Here is a 20,176-nt window from a genome sequence, read left to right as displayed (position 1 = left end):
AGAACATATTCAGCGAATATAAGGTTTACAGTGCCATACAGTGTGACCTTTGGCTTTAAGGGTCTTAAGGGTATTTACAGAATACTGAACTAATGTACCGTAAGCTCCTTCACTCCGAAGACTGGACATTCAGAAGTAATTTAATGATTGCACCATCATAGCTTTTAAGATAAAAAAAAGCTATACTAGTATACACGGAGCTGACAAGGCAATCCTGCTTGTACTGCTGTAAGGGCCCCGAATTCTAATGTGAAAATGAGTCATATTGTTTCATCTAAGGAATGGACCCTAAGAGGTTAATGCAATGTATATAATAGAGTTTCCTACTAAGGTCCTGTCAGCGCTAGTAGGAGGGTACAGTTAAAGGCTATGTTCACACTATGTATGTGTGCGGCTGTATTTTTTATGCGGCTGGAAATGTGTGGCTGAAACTACGGGCGTGGGAAAAAATAGACATGCGGCTGAAAACATACGGTCATTTACTTGGAAATCTGGTTCAACTAAAAATAACAAATAAAATCTTTAGAAAGTGATGCAAACACCTCTGGATGCATCTGGGAAAGCAGGGAAACAGTTTACAGGAATCGCGATCCTCTGCAGTAATGCAGATGCCTCTCATGGTTAATATATTTAATTAATAAAACACATTTTCGTTGTAATAAAGTCCCTTTCATTGTTCAATAATTAAATTTAAACAAATCCATCATTTTGCAATTAAATATACTGTTAAAATAAATATATATATATCAATAAATGTATATTTATATATATATTTATTTTTTGACAGTATATTTAATTGCACAATAATGGATTCGTTTAAATTAAATTATTGAACAATGAAACTGATTTTATTACAACAAAAATGTGTTTTATTAATTGAATATTAATTAATACAGGAAGCTCCAGTAAGCCGTTAATTCATATTGCCGTCAATAGAGCATTCTGTACTAATCATCACTTTACTTTAATTAAAACATCAAATGTTTCTTCTAATTATGTTATGACAATAGCATTATTAGAAGAAACATTTAGAATTATATGCGCGCTCAGCTGATTGGCTGATCGGCTGAGCGCACGTATAATTAGCGGGTCCGCAGCACAGTGACTTCATTGTGCTGCGGACCAGCGAAGAGGACACATCGGGGTGAGTATAGAGCTCTCCCCACCCCCTCCCCTGCACTGCACCCCTCCCAGCAAGGAAGGGGGGTCACTTAACCCCTTCCTTGCTGGAATGGGTGCAGTCTGACATTAGTCTGGCCACCAAGGGGTTAAGGGGGATGCAATACATCCTCCCTTAACCCCTTGGGGCCAGACTGTAAGCAGCAATCTGTAAAGATGCTGCATACTGTAAGGAGCACAACACCGCTCACAATGATGGGTGTTGTGCTCCTGTTTGTGTGTTTTTTGTGTGTTTCTCCCTTTTTGTTTTTCAGATATCGGTATCCTGTGGATTACGTCGGATTCGGTGGACTACGTCGATGACCAGCGGTTGTTTGGTGTTTTTTTTTTAATAAAATGGTCAATGAGGGGTATGGGGGTGTTTTTATTTGAATAAAATTTTTTTTTCAATTGTGTGTTGTCTTTATTTCTTTACTTTATAGTCTTAGTAGTGGAAGCCATCTAATAGACGGAATCCATTACTAAGTCGGGGCCTAGTGTTAGTCGGTATAAAATGGCTAACACTAACCCCCCATTATTACCCCAATACCCAATGCCACCAGGGGTACTGGGAAAAGCCAGGTGCCAGTGGTCCCGGAGCGTCAAAATTGGCGCTCCTGGACTGGGGCGGCAGCAGGCTGGTAAGATTTAGGCTGGGGAGGGCCTAAACCAATGGCTCTTCCCACCCTGGTGTTACCAGGCTGCTGTCGCTTGGTTTTTAACCCGGCTGGTTATAAAAATAGGGAGGACCCTATGCGTTTTTTTTTAAATTATTTATTTATTTTTTTTAAACGCATAGGGTCCCCCCGATTTTCATAAATCTTACCAGCCTGCTGCCGCCCGGTCCAGGAGCGCCAATTTTGACGCTCTGGGACCACTGGCACCCGGCTCTTCCCAGTACCCCTGGTGCCATTGGGTACTGGGGTAATAATGGGGGGTTAGTGTCTATATAAGTCTATAAAGTAAAGAAATAAAGACAACACACAAGTGAAATTTTTTTTATTCAAATAAAAACACCCCCACACCCCTCATTGACAATTTTATAAAAAAAAAAAAACACCAAACAACCGCTGGTAATCGACGTAGTCCACCGAATCCGACGTAATCCCCAGGATATCGATATCTGAAAAACAAAAAGGGAGAAATACACAAAAAACACACAAACAGGAGCACAACACCCATCATTGTGAGCGGTGTTGTGCTCCTTACAGTATGCAGCATCTTTACAGATCGCTGCTTACAGTCTGGCCCCCAAGGGGTTAAGGGAGGATGTATTGCATCCCCCTTAACCCCTTGGGGGCCAGACTGATGTCAGACTGCACCCATCACAGCAAGGAAGGGGTTAAGTGACCCCCCTTCCTTGCTGGGAGGGGTGCAGTGCTGGGGAGGGGGTGGGGAGAGCTCTATACTCACCCCGATGCGTCTTCTTCGCTGGTCCGCAGCACAATGAAGTCACTGTGCTGCGGACCGGCTCTTTATATGTGCGCTCAGCCGATCAGCCAATAAGCTGAGCGCACATATAATTCTAAATGTTTCTTCTAATAACGCTATTGTGATAACATAATTAGAAGAAACATTTGATGTTTTAATTAAAGTAAAGTGATGATTAGTACAGAATGCTCTATTGCCGGCAATATGAATTAACGGCTTACTGGAGCTTCCTGTACTAATTAATATTTAATTAATAAAACACATTTTCGTTGTAATAAAATCAGTTTCGTTGGTCAATAATTTAATTTAAACAAATCCATCATTGTGCAGTTAAATATACTGTAAAAAAATAAATATATATATAAATATACATTTATTGATATATATATTTATTTTAACAGTATATTTAATTGCACAATGATGGATTCGTTAGAATTAAATTATTGAACAACGAAAGGGACTTTATTACAAAGAAAATGTGTTTTATTAATTTAATATATTAACTATTAGAGGCATCGGCATTCGGCATCATTGCCGGCTATTTTTGAAGTACTCCGTACCGCCTGTCAATCCACGGCCGTGAATTTGCACATTTCCAGCCGCAAACAATGGTCTTGTTCATTTTTTACGGGTCAGTTTACAATAGGGCCGTAGATTCATACATAGTGTGCACTGTGCAGCCCTATATCGGATACTTTCCAGCGTATGCATGAACTGAAAAATCCGGCCGATGATTTACCGCCCGCAATACAGCCGCACAGATACATAGTGTGAACCTAGCCTTTAAAAGCTGCAAAGAAGTATCTGATTTTTCATGCCAGAACAGCAATTTGTTTGCATATATAACGTTAAAGCAAATGTACCACTGGCACATCAATTTTTTGTTTTTTTACATGAAGAGACCGGTGCCGTCTCGGGGATGCCAGTGCTAGCGCGGGGATGCCGGTGCCGCAGTCCTTTTTTTTAAAGGTGGCTTGGTTCCTGAGCACAGTGCCAGTCTATTACCGAGCACTGTCCAGGGAAGAAGCACTGGAGGCAGGCTTGTTGGCCCCCAGTGTGACGAAATCCCCTTCCCTCTGTGATGCGATGTCTTTAGAATCAGTGGGGTCGCATCACAGAGGGGAGGGTCAATCATCACACTGAGTTAGTGTAGTGTCCCAGTACAAGTGTCTTTTATGCACCTGGGCAAAGTCACTCAGGTTCCCACAGTGGGGTTAAAGAAAAGTATATTCTGTGTTTTCCCCACTAGGTGTCGTTACTGTGTTTTCTGTATGCCTTATGTTCTGCACAGCTGAAGGAAGCATTGATTTACCTGTGTTTGTCAAATGTTTGTTGTCCTTCTAATACAGGTACAGGCCTGGTTTCCCTCACTTTTCTGCCTATCCTCTTTCTTTTCTCTTTCACCACACAGCCCCACCAATCACGAGTAAGCTTCTTTGCCCCTATAAAAGGAGGTTAGTTCCTGGTGGAAGGAGTCTTTAGTCTTCTAATTTCAGTCACCAGATAAGCAACACAGAGACAGTTCCTGCTGCAGTAAAGTCAGGGCCTGGCTCAGGCCAGGACCCTTGTAAGGGACAAAAATATTTTTCCTGTTTTAAGCAAGTAATTACCACTAGCATGCAGTGCTAGACCCCTCCGTAGGAAAGGACGTCTTCTGCGGATCACCTTGTCCATGCCACGGATACTCTCAACGAGAAACAGTGCAGCATACTTAAGTTAGGTACTGACCCCAGTAGGACAAAGCTGGAACTTGCCTACATATCCTACTGTAATGCACAGCTGTTCTGAAATGCTTTGAAAAGTCTACTTAACCCAGTGCAAGGACCTTGGAACTCGTACTATCCTAATAGGATGGGTATCCTGACACTGTAGGTCATAAGGCGGTCAGACGCCTAAGTATGAGTATCTTCTTCTTCTATCAACCATGCTATCCTGGCAGAGTACACAACCACCTTGGACAGGGTCCTTAAGATGCTCCTCTACTCTCACTTCTACAGTTACCACTTCTACCTCTTGTCTGCACCTGCACTTACTAAAGCTTTATTTTTTTTGTATTGAACTGAAAAACTTAACTAAATGGATGTAATTCTGGTTAAGCTACTGGACTATGTCTTTCATTCTGCACCAGGTTACACTTAGGTTATCCAAACCTAATGAAGCAGTGTCTAACTGGGGGTGGGTACTACCGCCACTCCAAGCTACTGTGATAAGTGCCCAAGCACACCCACCTAGCAGCCATAACACCGCCAAAGCTACTCCGGCCAATGGCACCCTTACTTCACCGCATTAGGAGAGGAAGAGGACAAGGTAGGGTAAATGTCTAAATAAGTCAATGATTTTTACATTCAAAAAGGACCTAATGAATATATTTATATAGAAGCTGGAGAAGCTGTAAGTTTGTACAATAATCAGCACTTTCCATGTGCAGCTGCCTAGCTTGGGAGAGCAGCTGTAAAGCTATTTCCCATCCGATGCTGATGCTTAACGTTATCTGCATATTCCTTCTTTCCAGTTCTCAGTGTCCTTCTGCCCGTGAAGGGGAGCATTTCCTGGATGCTATCCAGCAGTATCCGTTCTCCCCTCTATGTGGTACGCAATGCTGTTACTGCCAAATACAGAAGGATTTAGGTGAAGGAGGAAATCTAGTATGTTAGTGTGGCTGCTAGAATAATAGTCATTTTACTTTACAGACTATAAATATGAGCGTACTGTCATTTAAAAGCCCTGTAAAGGATTATGAATATAATGAAGGGGGTTCACTGTTTAGGACCTACCTGTATCTCTATTAGCAAAAGAGCAGAGTACTCAGGGTATTACCTACTGTTTAAGCTTCCTAACATGTTATTCAAAGTAATATTAAAAAATAAAAAAATTGAGCGGCACTCACCATGAACAGATAGAGTAGTTTATTCCAAATGCTGTGGGACATGAGGACACACCATCTTCCGGCCAATCTATTTATGGGGCTTTGTTTTTTTATATATTGAATTGGAAAATCTATTGGAGCTGAGCCCCACCTAGGACATGTTTACACATTGACATCTCTGATACACTCTGTTACAAACCTCAATGGGGGTAGTGCTGGTGGAAGAGCACCTATGTCTGCTGTTATGTTATAGAGAGTAGTTTAAATCTGTAGGTAGTATTTAAAGAAGCTTGCTAGGGAAACATAAAACTGTGTGCACTGCTCCCCCTGTCAATTATGGTCCAATCCTGCCTGCTTCAGATGTCGTCGGAGTGCAATGTCATTGGAAACACAGACAAAAATAAGGAGAAATTTAGAGGGCTCTAATAGGCCCAGAAGTGGGAGTTGACCTAGACCTACTTGGGGGAGATTTATCAAACATGGTGTAAAGTGAAACTGTCTCAGTTGCCCCTAGCAACCAATCAGATTCCACTTTTCATTTTCCAGAGTCTGTGAGGAATGAAAGGTGGAATCTGATTGGTTGCTAGGGGCAACTGAGACAGTTTCACTTTACACCATGTTTGATAAATCTCCCCCCCCCCTGTCTATACAAGCAGGTCCCAGAATAGCACAGCAAATAACTGAGAAACTTTTTTAACCCTTACATATCCTTCAGTATATGGTACATGTTAGTGAATAGAACAGCAATGTGAGAAAGAGACTCATCATAAAAATATACAGAATACTCCTGTGATAATGAATAAAGGGAGGTAATGTGCCGCTCTCTATATTAGCATTCATCAATAGCAAAAGAATGGGGTTCTGGGACACTACACAACAAAGTGGTGAGCAGTGAGCACTGCAAAACTTTATTTATAAATTTCTGTACATGCAAACAATCATGAAGTACAAAGGCAGACTGATGTCTGCCGAAAATGTGATTGATTGGGTTCGATTATTTTTCGGACATGGTTGTCTGAAAACTAAGTGTGTGGCATCATCAACTAAATTCAACCAAATACAGTGATCTGCCCAATGCTAATTAATCTGCTTATTGATCTATCCTGTCGGTGGTAGGATCATTTGTATAAATGCTCTCACAGACAATTGAAAGGCCGCATTCCCATATGTATGATGAAGGCAAAGGAGGCACAGTTAGCAGTTGTAACATAAGGAAAGACTTGAAAAAATGTTACTGAATAATTATGAGCATTTACGAATTTTTTTTACAGAAAACTAAAAGAAACCGTATAAAATATTCTTACAAGACATAAAAACATGGAATGCCTTCCTTACGGCTTACATTTTACCTATAATTATAATATCCCTTTTAACACAATTCCTCTATCCATCAAACTCCACTCTTTTCTTTTACTTGCTTTTCCCTTACTTTTCTTCACATAAAAAGTCATTGCAGCTGAGGCCAGAAATCTGCATTTAAATGGGGATATTTAAAGGATAAGCGTGTGCATGGTAGGGAGGGGGAGGAAGAGCTATTTCAGAAGTCACAAGAATTAGGAGGAAACACAGTCGAACAGAATCTGGCTCATGTCTTCCTTGTCCCTTTTGTTCTTCATCTCTACTTTGTCTTTCTGTATTATGGTACATACAAGTCACAAGTGGATTTATTATCTGCTGGGGACTGAATGTTTGAATATATCAAACTGTATCATCACAGCTGCCGTGGACTGGGGTGCTGAGGATGTTATGCATCCAGTGTTTGTACTGGGACGCTTATCACGGTGGCTAGGAGCAGTGTTATGCACCCCGGGACACATGGCGCTTGCTATTGAAGGTTTAACACAAGGTGTGGGTGCAGGTGCAGCGACAAAAAGAGTACAGAGTCCAGCACTTTACCAAAGGTGACTTAAACTGGCAAAACTCAACTCAAATACAATTGAATAAACTCGGAACCTAATAGGTGAAGGTGACTGTAGTGTGTGACCTAGCAACTGAAGTGTAGAGGTAGAATTAGAAATGAAGCTTGTTCAGATGAGGGACAGGGACCTAGTAACAAGTTGAAAAAGGCCCAATGTGAGCCGAAACATTGTATTGCATTTTTGATCCTCCAATAAAGCTTTGAAGATTATTCCATTTGGATGCTGTTGGACTCCTTGCTACTAGATACTTTGTCCACTTGGGATTGTGGACAGGGACCGTCTCGGGGTCTTGACCAAGGTAAACATGTATTCTTCAGGGATAAGTGTGGAGAATAGTAGTGAAGGAGAAGATGAGAATACTCGTGCTCACCTATATATCTAGAGATATGACCACTTTCTGCCCAACCAGTTCAGAGAGTACCAGGTTGGGTAGTATGAGCCCCAGGTCTATACAACTGGGTGTAACAGACCTACCAAGACTTCCTAGAACAGTTGTGCTACATCAGTAAGATACTTTGGCTTGATGCACTTTGTCTTACTGGGGATCAGTTCTGAAACTTCTTTAGACTTTCCTGACAACAGTATAAGGATCCCTGAGGTGGACAAGATGGTCCCTAAAGGATGATGTCTTTAGTCACTGACAAAGGTTCTGGCCCCCCTGGGCCAGGGCTGGGTATCACTGCCGCAGGAACTCCCTTTCTGTCTTTCTTTCTCTCCACCAACTATTAACAAACTAAAGACCAAAACACCTCCCACCACACTTTTATTGGGATGACCAGGTCTAACCTCCTATTGGTGGGGCTGTATAAGAAAGCGAAGAGAGAATGTGTGTAATTGGCAAGAAGTCGTTTGTAGTACCTGCACCTGTGATTGGTCAGAAACAGTGAACACAACACAGTATAGTTACCCCTTTTCCTTCAGCTGTGCTCATACAAATAATTTAGGGGCAGTGAGACACCAAGTGGTGAAAATGCAAACAGCAGCTTCATCCCCTTTGTGTGACACCTGAGAGAGTTACCTTTTACCTAGGTGACACATGATTTAGTGGACCACCCCTACCAGGACACTACAATAGGAATAGGGTAACATGATACCTTCATAACTGTAGATCTTATCCTTGATGATGTTCATAGCTATAGAATGTCCTGATTATGAAGTTGCACATTCAACCCAATCTGAAAGATGTCATGGTCCCCTCTGCGACATAACAGAACAGAAGTTATGTAAATAGAGACATCCCCTAATATTAAAATTGTAGCGCCAAGAAGAAAAAGTTGTGAAGTTATGGAAATCATAGGATTGATAGACATGTTAATGATATGCAAATGATTAAAAAAATGAAACAAAATATTCAAAACATCTTGATGTATTAAGTATGAGCATTTCATGCAGAAATACACTTACATGCCATTGCATGATAACAAGAAGGTTATTAATAATTGTCGGAGGAATGTTCTACCATGCTGAATGCACTTTGGCATGCGAATCATGAAAATTTGCTGCTGGCAGCTCCTTTTGCAACTGCCAACTAGTGATCTCGCAAATGGACCGCCTTGGACTGTGCTGATGGTTTCATGACCAAATCATTGCAACACCAAGCTGTAGCTGGACATCTGGCTTGTAGTCCATTAGTATGCAAGTATCTTCTGATGGCTTGTATAGACACTGTTTGACACCCTAGGCATGGTATCATATCTTCTACTTTTTCCATGGTATAGTCCATAACTTAATTCCCATCAACAGGAGGTAAGTGCGGTATACATTGACAAGGTTGGGAATTTTAGGAAAACCTCTCCTGACACCCAATGTACTTATGTGCCAAATTTGGTGTCAGACCAGGCGTTCGAATGATTAATAAAGAAAGGCTGTTATAATGGATGATAACAGAGAACAATGGTGAGTTCTGTATACAGCCAGCAAGGTAAGGACTTTTACAAAAATCTTCAATGTATTTATGAGCCTAATTTGGGGCCAAATGAGAATTTATTACACGGTCTTACAAAATTATTAAAAACGAAAAGATGGAATATTTAACATGTGTTTCTGGACAGCCCAGAGTTCTAGCACAGTAGCACAGGCTGTCTCTATGTGGCAATGTGTGACTGTCTTGTGTTCTGCTTACCAGCTCTGACTCATCTTAGAACAGCTGCTTAGGAAGGGAAAATCAAGGGAGCAATATAAACAGGAGAAATTACACAAACCAATTACAGAGAGATTAGTGCTGAGTGAACCATTTTGACAAGTTAGGAATTCATAAAAAAATATTACCATTTTGTGGTCCATAAATAAATCCATTGACCAATCCAAGATGCAGCCAAGACTTTGGATTACATCCTTCAAGGTTAATGAAATTCACATGCTAGGAGATAACAGAATGTTAAAGTTAGCAAAAGTTCAGAGGGCCAATAAGAAACCTGTGTATAATTAAACAGAACAAAGGCAGAAAGTAGCAAGAGTTGGAAAACTTGAATATAAGGCATGGATTCTTCTGGAATTTTTTCTTTATGGGGACTGTGTTTTGGTGTTAGGCTAGGTTCACACTGCGTTTTTGCAATCCGTTTTTTTTTTTCATCTGTTTTGTGTGCATCTGTTTTGATCCTGACACTACTTATGGGTCCGTAAAAAAACGGATCCGTTTTTTTTTTTTTTTTTTTTTTTTTTTTTATAATGAAAGTCAATGGAAAAACGGATCAAAATGGATGCACACAAATGCATCCGTTTTTTTTTGTTTGTTTTTTTTGCAAAAACGCAGTGTGAACCTAGCCTTAGGGTATTTTTATGTTGTATATTCTTATTACAATCCACTTACTCTTCAAAAGATCATTATACCAGGTTAGTAACTTACTATGTAATAAGTGTGCCTTCCATCTGAAAGAAACTCTAAGGGCCCTATTACCTCAACAGATTATCTGACAGATTTTTTCGAGCCAAAGCCAGGAATGGACTATAAACAGAAAACAGGTGACAAAGGAAAGACTGAGATTTCTCCTCTTTTCAAATCCATTCTTGGCTTTGGCTTGAAAAATTAAGGAAAATAGTTGTGCCCCCAAACCTAAGACTGCAACATCTGACCTCAGCGGTCATCCAGGGGTGGTTGGTTCGTCACTACTATCGGTGGCCTACATGGGTTAACCTTGCTGTTCTGTTCGGTCAAAAATGACCGAATTTAAAATTTGATGTATTTTTTTTAATATTCATTATGCAGTTCTGAAACTTGTGGTTCATTGACTTTTTTTTACTTGTGTACTGTTCGGTCAAAAATGACCAATAGCCTTTGATAATAATCTCCAGCCATTTTTTGAAAAAAGAAAAGGAGTTATAATCTCATTTTGGTCAATCAGTATGAGACAACAGAAAGCCAGACATAATTTTACATTACAATGCCACTAAAGGGGCAGTTGATACTCTAGATCAACTCATAGGCACTTACACCTGTAAACGCAAAACTAATCGGTGGCCAATGGTTGTTTTTTACAATATTCTTGATGTGTCGGTGTACAGTGCATTTGTGTTACGGCGTGAAATAGATCCAAATTGAAACAAAAATAAACTGTATAGAAGAAGAATGGGAAATTTTTTTAGAGGAATTGGGAAAATCACTGGTTAGCCCATATATTGAACAAAGAAAAGTAACACCCAGAGGTGATGGAGCTGCAGCCATTGTTCACAGGATCCAATAGCATGCTGAAGAAAGTGAACCAAGGGCTTCCGCTAGCACTGCGACGATGGCCACAACCTCCACCAGCAGTGCAACCAGCCTTAAACGGAAATGATGCGCCTTTTTTCCAACATCAAGTAATCACAAATCAAATGTGATATGTTGCAAAGTGCAAAGTACTTATGCAAAAGACATGTAAATTATACTCGTGACAAATGCAAATAGTAAATTTAGAATAGAATAGAAAAAAAAATGTAAAAATTTTTTGTTTTTGTTTTTTGAAAAAAATATATTTACATACAGTTTGATGTTACTAGTTATAGTTTACAGTTTTATAATAATGCAAAAGATATTCAAATAAAACACTAGTTAGTTAAAAATCCAGACCTTAATAGGCCAGGCCAAAAATGACCAAAACATTATATGTGTATAGTAGAACCGAACAGAACAGCAGGGTTAAAGACTTAACATGATAAATTACTTATGATGACGCTTGAGCTGGATCCAAGACACCTTGCACTCTTCCTGCAGGAGGACTATGTACACTGCCTATACCCAAAAGACATGGATCCACCAATCCATTGATTTTATGAATGATTTTCCCCTTTCCAAAGCCAAGCGGCGGTATAGGTGCTAGTGGATCATTTCATTTCTTGGTCACAATTGCCTAATGCCAAGATATTGTCTGAATTATTTATTCTGCATATTGTATGGACTGCATAGACTGTATGTTATACCAGTGAATATTTTATCACATTGTGAGGTTTCATTTGTCTTTTGGGTTTGGAAGGTCTTCTGTTCACTTTCTCAGCATTCCATCCTGTGAGCAATGGACAAAATTTCTAATATTGTAAATCCTGTCGCATTCCGTCTAAAATTGTCTGATTCATTTAAAATTCGTAACATGTTTCATAAGTCTTTTCTGAAAAAAAAAATATCCCTACTTCTGTGTCTGCCCGGAGGCTTCCCGCTCCAACAGAAGCTCTGGGTGAATTAGAGCATGAGGTTTACAACGTTTTAGATTCTAGAATGTCTCAGGGAGACTACGATATTTGGTTCATTGGAAGGGTCTGGGTTGGAAGAAAGATTGTGGGTTCATTTATGTTGATGCTCGGATTTAAAGATTTCGTAGACTCAACCCTAAAAAACCTGGTCCATTTAGTAGGGGTCAAATGAACCTTATGGGTACTATAACATATTTTCCTCCGTCCATACCAGCAGCTTCATCCTCCAACACGTTGCTCCATTTTCAGACACTCTGGGGATACTTCATGTGTGTGTGTGTGGGGGGGGAGCAGGTGTAAGAAGACGTCACACTGTTTGCCCACAAGCTGTGCAAGGCTGGAGTGCTTGAGCACAAGCATTCCAGATCTCCTTAAAGGTGAACTCCAGCAATCCCATAAAAGTAAAAACAGCAAAATCATATGCACTCACCAATCCTCCACTGATTGTTTGACACCTTTCCTAATTATCTATGCTGCTCCCAGCCCAGATTCAAACTTTAAAAATTATCACAGTTTTAGGTTACGGCACTGATCAGGGAAACTACATCTCCCAGTATGCATTGCAACTCAGAAGCAACTGCTGAGTACTGGCCCCTGTTTTCTAGTATCTGCCCACCCCTGGCTCAGTCTGCTTCTGCTTTGAACAGTAGACCAATCTATCTATCTATCTATCTATCTATCTATCTATCTATCTATCTATCTATTCATCTACATCAATAGATCAGAGAAATAGAGAGACAGAGACAGGGATATGAAACAACAGTGTCTCCTTTCCCCTATACTAAGGAGAGGTTGTTGTTTCCTCGCTCTTGGCCAGGTGATCACTGTGTGATGTCAGTAGTAGGCGTGGTTACAAATGAGGCGTTACAGATTGCCAGGCAACAGAAGAGATAGAGATCATGTGACCTCTGTCTCAGAAGGGAAGGGGAGGACAGAGGAGCCGAGAGTGGACGAGGAAGTGAGGATTTTCAGCAGCTTCAGAATGTGCTGCAGACAAACAGCGCAATTCATCTAATAGAAACCTATTACAAACAAGCTTATATTATGGATGGGGAGTGAACAAGGATAAATCTTTCTTAACCAGAGTTCCCCTTTAATCTCGTCTCCTGGTCTATAAAGCACCTCATCTGCTGATAAGAAGTGCCTGTAATTTTTTTTTTCTAGCAACATGTGTTTATCTGCCTGCAGGACTCCTAACTGTCGTACTACTAACCTCTTCTTATGCCCAAGATTTATCTTTGTCTTTGTAATTTGGTTTTGATGTGCACCTCCTAGACTTTCTGACCTCAGTTTTCGATTTGACTTCTCGTTTTGTGATTTTGTTCCAGATGTATTCTCTTGGTTTGACCTGGACAGCCTGACTTTGTTTTTCAGTCATTTTCTTTATCCCTAACTATTTATTTTATATTTTTGATTTTGTGAATTAGTTTTTTGCTTTTGTTCTACAGCCAGAAACAATGTGAACCTAGGAATTTGTTACACCTTTTTGGAGTTGCTGAAAATTTTGCTTTTTGTTCTTTATTATGTACACTTATTTGTATGCTTGTGTATGTTTGTATATGCTTATGTATGTGTGTAATATACATACATAAACTTTTAGGATATGTTCACCCATTTGTTAAGGTAAAAATATGGCTATATTTTGGTAATTACAGCAGTTTCTTTATATATTTTTTAATTATCAAAACACAGCCGTCTTTTCACCTCAAGGCCATGTTTACACAATGATTTTACAGGGCCATTATTTGATGCTCAGAATAACGGTCTTTGTTTTGAGTATCGAATAGTTGTTGAACATATTTTTGGAGCCGTCATTACAATGGATGTACAGTTTTGGGTGTGACTTTTTTAAAGGGGTACTCCACTTAATAAAATTTAACCCTGTTGAATTCCTACCCATAATCTAAGCTTATTTGAAATAGGTTTCTATTATGTGAATTGGGCCATTTGTCTGCTGTACATCCCGACTTAAACCCTAAGCTGCAGTAAATCCTCACTTCCTTGTCCAAATGGAACACTACCTGGTTTCCAATCCTCTTTCCTCCCCCTTCCTTCTGAGACCAAAATCACATGATTTGCCTTTTCCATTGCAAGGCTAGCTGTAACGCCTCAACTGTAACCCCTCCCGTCCAGGGGCGGATTAACTTTATGTCATGATAATGTCATGATGTCCTGATTTGTGCAAAATTGCCATTAAAAAACTGTGATTTTTGCAAATCATGGTGGAAGTGTAGCCAGGAGACAGCACACCACTAAAAGTATAAGTCTTTTTGGGTGGTCATGGGCCCCCCAGGAGCTCAGGGCCCCGGGCTGCCGCCTGAAACGCCCCTATTATAATCCACTACTGCGCCCGCCACTGACCTTCCACCAATCAGTGAGCACTTGGCCAAGGAGAGAGGAAACAACAAAACAGTGACAGCTGCCTGAGAAGTATAGGGAAAAGAAAACACATTTGTTTAATCTGTTGCTCACTTTCTAATCTATGTAGATGGATAGATAGATAGATACTGTAGATAGATAGATAGATAGATAGATAGATAGATAGATAGATAGATAGATAGATAGATATTTTGTTTACAGTGTAAAGCAGAAGCATATTGAGACAGTGATTGGCAGATACTACAAGATTGTTATATAAATAACTGTGAAAAAAATCTGTGAAAAATGTGAAATAACGTCTGCTGTTCACTATATTAATTAATGACGTGAATATTAATTTATTTTATACATTGTGGGAACAACTGGCCGTTGTTTACATAGATTTAAATGGAAAGACTGTAAACCACGGCCGTTAGTTTAAATTAAAAATGGCGGCCATTATTTTACTAAAAAAGACAGTGGGTAAACATAGCCCTAAAATGGTATGTGAACATATTTTCTAACATTGGTCACACTATATCTCAGCATGTCTGAATGCAAGCTTTATGTTATCGACATTTCCACTTCCCAGAACTTGCATTTTTAGGTAGATTATTCATCAAATTTTAATGGCTTTATATCTGCGAAAACCTGCAATAAACAACTAGTGTGGAATGATTCCTTTTGGGAGCAGCATTCACCTCCAATCCATCATTACATTTAATTTCCTTAGATGCCTCATGTTGTCTTTTTACCATCTCGATTTGGACTTTGACAAGAGATAGGAAAACTAAATATTCTCTCTTTACCAAGTTCTCTGGTTATATAAAAAGATTTCATACTTGTAAAATAATAATCCTACTTTAATGGTTTGAGCAAAAAAAAAAAAAAAAAACAACTCCTCATGCATCTTAGAGCCTACCCTGTGAAAAATGGATCTAAAATGTACAGAAACACCAATATAAGTACAGGATTTACTTTATAAAATGTATTTTAATGTTCATTTTAATGTTCATTACTTTCATTATGTTGGATGTTAAAAACATTAATAGATATTGTAGCTGTTGCAAGACCATTATCTTTATGTAGCATGTACAAGACTATGTTCACACACAGTAAAAAAAAAAGCAAAATACGACAGCAAAAAAGGCATAAAACGTGGTTGTAGTTTGAATTTAATAATGTGTTACATTAAAGTCTATGGAAATCAGCTCTCAGTGTAAAATACCACTGCGTTTTATGCCATTTTGCTTTTATTTTACTGTGTGTGAACATAGCCTAAGGTCATGTTCACACACTGTCTTTTTTGTTAGAATAACGGCCACCATTTTTATTTAAAACAACGGCCATTGTCTTCAATTGCAGTGATTCCTGAAGAAAGCTAATACAAACAACGTTCTCCGTTCAAACAACGCATAGAACAATGGCCAGTGTTTGCAGCAGTCGTCAAAGAATTGTTCAGGAAATGTATTGGTATTTGTTATTGGCTATGTTTCCACATTTTTACCTCTTTGTTTTGACCTAATTGGCCTTTGGGTGTGTCTTTAATTGAAAAGTCCACTCAATTTAAGAGTAAAAATGGTAAATCATGTTAAGTCTGGTGCTGGAGGAGGCCACGCCTCCTCTCCACTTTACCGTGCCCCTCTTCCCGAACATTAGGTGAGCGGGGTATAAGACAGGTGTATGCCATGGAGAATGGAAGTATTTGCACATTCTCTGTGGCTTACTCATGGATCACCCCATAGTGGCAATTGTTGCTTTAAGCAGGCATATAAAGGGAAAGACATCAAACAACACATACAAGAACAATCTGCACCTATACTGAATTACTGAATACCGTACCTATAAGTTGAAACTCTTTCAGACCAGTCATGCCTCCAAAAAGAAACTGCAATTGGAGGAAAGACTCCTGTGGCATGGTAGAAATTGTGATTTCCCTGCAGGTTTCTGTGGGAAAGAAAAAATAGCTATATATCTATCTATCTATCTATCTATCTATATATATATATATATATATATATATATATATATCTGTAACTGCAAGTGCAATAGTGTAATATATACAGTATAAATTATAAGGGCGGAAAAAAGCCTAGTGCCTAGGGTTCCTGCCTCCTGCTTCATTTAACCCCTGCCTTACCGCAGCAGGACTCCCCAGCTGCAGCTAGTCAGCCACTTCTAAGTCTGTATGGATTATAATTTAGAAGTAGGTGACTGGCTGCAGCTGGTAAACCCTGCGGTGGTCAGGCAGGGGTTAACATTTTCCGGCATATAAAACGAACCCCTGAAAATCTTCTTGAAAGTACGGGGTCGTCTTATACTCCTGAAAATATGGTAAACTGTCCAGTTATACATATGAGTTGTCGCTCCATTTGTGGGTAAAACACAATGGGGGAGATTTATCAAAGGGTGTAAAATTCAGACTGGTGCAAACTACCCATAGCAACCAATCACAGCTCGGTTTTAGGCAGTGCTGAAAAGAAAGAGGAGCTGTGATTGGTTGCTGTGGGCAGTTTGCACCAGTCTAAATTTTACACCTTTTGATAAATCTCCCCCAATAAGTCTTCAAACAAGTTTGGACAGGGCAACTAGAGGACCAGATATTTTTTTACATATTTCATGAATAACCTTTTAGTTCTGTTGATATTGTGTGACATTTTTGGCAAACAAAAAAAAACTATTTTACAATGCAGGTAAACCATTAGTGAACAAGGTAATTTGGGCTTTTCCGGTCCAAACTGTTTTCCTAATTTTTTTTTGTCATCATTGCATTGCAAGTGCTGTAACTTTTTTAGTTTTTTGCTCTTTTGTCAACATAGCCATAAACTTTTTTTTTTTTTTTTTTAGGAAAAATTGTGCTTCAAGCCATTTTGAGGTTTTCCATGAGTGATGTCACTCATGAACTTGCAGAGTGTTGAAGAAGCGGAGATGCCAGAGGACTGTGCGAGAGCCAAGTGAGTATGGGGGTTTGTTGTTTTTACGCTACAGGTGCCTACATATGGGGACTACCAGGGGATGCCTAAGATGGAGGAAATTATCTTATGGGGGTAACTTCCAGGGGGATTACCTACAGGAGTACCTTTTCATTGTAATTATAGAAACGGTGAAGTAGACATGTTTCGCAGTTTCTATTGCTCTTAAGATGTAAATAGAGAGTGCTACAGAGACCCATGGTAACCTCTTCATTCATTTTCCACTGGCTGACTAGGACGGGGCAGTGCGGTGGCCAATGATTGGCTGAGCGGGCAGTCACTCTTGAGAAAAGAGTGACAGTATGTTCAGCCAATCACTGGATGCAACGCTGTCCTTTCTCAGTCAGTGATTGGCTCAATGGGAGACACCGGAGAAGGACTGGGAAGGGGAGCGTGAACAGGTAAACTGTCATTTAGCTGTTTTAGTGCGGTTTGTTAAAGGTCAGGTTCTGACGAACTCGAACTTTTCAGAGGCTCTCTCATCTCAAATTTTGACAATAAGTTTGGAGGGGTGGTCTATCAAAACTTGTGCAAATAATGGCCAGTAATTAGCTGAGCAGTAATTGGCTCAAACCTCCTATCACCTTTTCTAAACCAATTATTCACAATTTTTCATGTTCAAATCTTAGGGACACTACAACACTATGTAAAACCCATTCTCTATACATCTTTGCTGCCAAACCTTTTCATCACTCATTTATCTTTCTTTGAGCTCGGGACTTGTTTTTACAGACTTGAATTTACTAATGGAGTTAGTGGCATATTATTCTAGCCAATTTCCAACTCAATATACAGATGCAGCACACAGGCTTTCATCTCCGGAGCACCACATCACTTCGTCCTGCTTCAGCACATCACAACAAGGTGCTCTAAAAATTATTAGCCAGCAGTGCCACTTGTCACCGGCTGATTAACAGCAGAAGAAACTGAACTCACTAAAGCTGAACCTGTAAAAGCACAAAACCCAATGGATATGTATCTATGGCAAAGATAAGAAGTGCTCACAATTACGTATTATCTTACAGTGAGGGCCGGTGCTTTAAGCAAAATAGAAAGGTTTTTCATCCCCTGATTCATCATCCTTATCTGGCTGCAAACTTTCCATTTTCATCTTTATAGTTCCTGGCCCATAGATATCTGCCCTCATTTCAGTTTGGACACCAGCTCATTAAAGATTTAAAGGGTTTTTAGAGCAAAATAGACTCATGAGATATTCACAGGATAGGTCATTAATCACTGATCGATGGGGTCCCCCACCTGTCAGCTGTTCAGGGTTTACACTACACAGTGTAAAGGGCTAGAAGCTTTTTTCTCCATTCATTGTGTAGTGGCTGGACCTGGTTACTGCAGCTCAGCTGCCATTTACTTGAACGGGAGCTGAGTCTCAACTATGTGTTGCCACCGCTAAATAGTGAGCACAGGCAAACTGTGTTGGCCCTGAACAACTGATTGGTAAGGGTGTGACTGACTATCCTGTGGATAGTTAATCAGTAGTGATGAGCAAATAGTGAAATATTTGAATATTCGATATTCGTACGACTATTTCCCTGATATCCGACTATTCTATCGAATATTCGATCCCATTAAAGTCAATGGGAACAAGTATTCAATTATTGAAAAACATCTATTCGACCACTTGGAGGTTCACCAAGTCCACAATGACACCTCAGGCAAAGTAAAAGGGGGATTTAAACGCTTATCGAATATTTATTGAATATTCGGCGTACTATTCGATAATATTCAATACTATCAAATATCTTACTATTCGATCGAATATCTATTCAATCGAACAGTATTCGCTCATCACTATTAATCAGTCTATTTTGCTTGAAAAACCCTTTAACCCCCTTAAAGACCCATGAAGTACCGGCAGGGGCGTAACAAGAAATGCCTGTCACTTAAGGACCCATGATGTACCGGTAAGCTAGAAGATTCTATAAAGCAAGCTCAGTAGTGCATCTCCTGTCACAGCAGAATCCTCACTGTTAACCCCTTAGCGACCCATGACGTATCTAATACGTCATGGCGCCGCGGGGGGTGTTCAGAGCGGGGTCCCGCCGGGACCCCGCTCTGAACGGCGCTGATCCCAGCTGACACGTGCAGCCGGGCAGTGCCTCTGTTAGCCGGCGCGGGTCCCGTTGCCGCGCCGGCTAATTAAGCACTTCAATGCAGCTGTCAAACCTGACAGCTGCATTGAAGGGTTTGAGACATCACATCCCTGGTGTCTAGTGGGTCGGATCTCCCCCCCGCGATGCGATAGCGGGGGGGAGATCCGTTCTTCTGGCCGTGCCGGGTCTCAGCGTCGGAATGACGCTGATCCAGGCTCGGCAGTAGATTGCTATGGCCTGCAGCAGGCCATAGTAATCTATGACCGATCTCATGGATCTTTGCTGTGTATATACACAGCATTGATCTCTATGAGAGATCATTGCTGTGTATATACAAGCCTCCCAGGGGGGCTTCTAGTGTATGTAAAAAAAAAAGTAAAAAAGTGTTTTTATTAATAAAAAATCCCCTCCCCTAATAAAAGTCCAAATCACCCCCCTTTTCCCATTTTATAAATATAAATTAATAAATAAATAAATAAACATATTTAGTATCGCCGCGCGCGTAATCGCCCGAACTATTCATTAATCACATTCCTGATCTCGCACGGTAAACGGCGTAAGCGCAAAAAAATCCCAAAGTGCAAAATTGCGCATTTTTGGTCGCATCAAATCCAGAAAAAATGTAATAAAAAGCGATCAAAAAGTCGTATATGCGCAATCAAGGTCCCGATAGAAAGAACACATCATGGCGCAAAAACTGAC

Source organism: Dendropsophus ebraccatus, chromosome 5 (genome assembly GCF_027789765.1).
Source record: "Dendropsophus ebraccatus isolate aDenEbr1 chromosome 5, aDenEbr1.pat, whole genome shotgun sequence".
In the NCBI taxonomy this organism is placed as follows: domain Eukaryota; kingdom Metazoa; phylum Chordata; class Amphibia; order Anura; family Hylidae; genus Dendropsophus; species Dendropsophus ebraccatus.
Note: the sequence above shows the minus strand (reverse complement) of the source record.